This window comes from Carassius gibelio, chromosome A6 (genome assembly GCF_023724105.1).
Source record: "Carassius gibelio isolate Cgi1373 ecotype wild population from Czech Republic chromosome A6, carGib1.2-hapl.c, whole genome shotgun sequence".
Classification (NCBI taxonomy): domain Eukaryota; kingdom Metazoa; phylum Chordata; class Actinopteri; order Cypriniformes; family Cyprinidae; genus Carassius; species Carassius gibelio.
The window spans coordinates 21,245,549-21,246,378 of record NC_068376.1 but is presented as its reverse complement, the minus strand read 5'-3'; positions in this window follow the sequence as shown (position 1 = coordinate 21,246,378).

The window sequence follows — 830 nt, the reverse complement described above, 5'->3', positions numbered from 1 at the left end:
GGAATAAACTCAAATGAATCAAGTGATAAATTTAAATGCCACACTATAAAAATAATGCAATATAAATGCTATAGCAAAATCCTGTTAATTGTCTGACTGTTATCTTACCATAGATAGTAAATAATCATGTTATATTTTAAAATAAAATATATTTCATTATAATGTAAAATATTTGTAGAATGTATTTTTTTTAGAAGGTATGCCATGCCTTACAAACTATATATAAAATGTATTGCATACAGCACATAGCATCACATATATTATTTAATATAGTCACCAAAATGTCATCTCATAATTATTGTAACATTGCCACTGTATTTTTATGACAAATGCAAACACATGTGGCACTTTTTAGCTGCTAATCTTACAAGAACATTTTACTGTGCATTAGAATTTATTCTGTTTGAAACAATTATTATAATAATAATAATATACTATTAATTAAAATAAATAAATAAATACATAAATAAATAAATAAATAAATAAATAAATTCAAATTAATTGAAGTGAAGTGAAGTGAAGTGGTAGTAACACACCGACACTGCTTGCACAAATAGATACATTGACCAGTTGACATAAGCATTATTCTAAACTTATTCAGAAAAAAAAGAGGAAATAATTTTCGGTAAGCACTTTCAGGGATCTAGATTTGGTAACATAGCCTGTTTATCATTCCACCCTCGTTTCGGGTTTTATGCATACCCTCCGAAATGCCATTACAGAGGGCTACTTGTGTTTTAAATATGTGACTTTGGTGAGAGAGGGCGCGCGCCTGCGTCTGCCAGCGTCTATCCATTGAAAGTCTCTCTCATACACATACACACGGACAA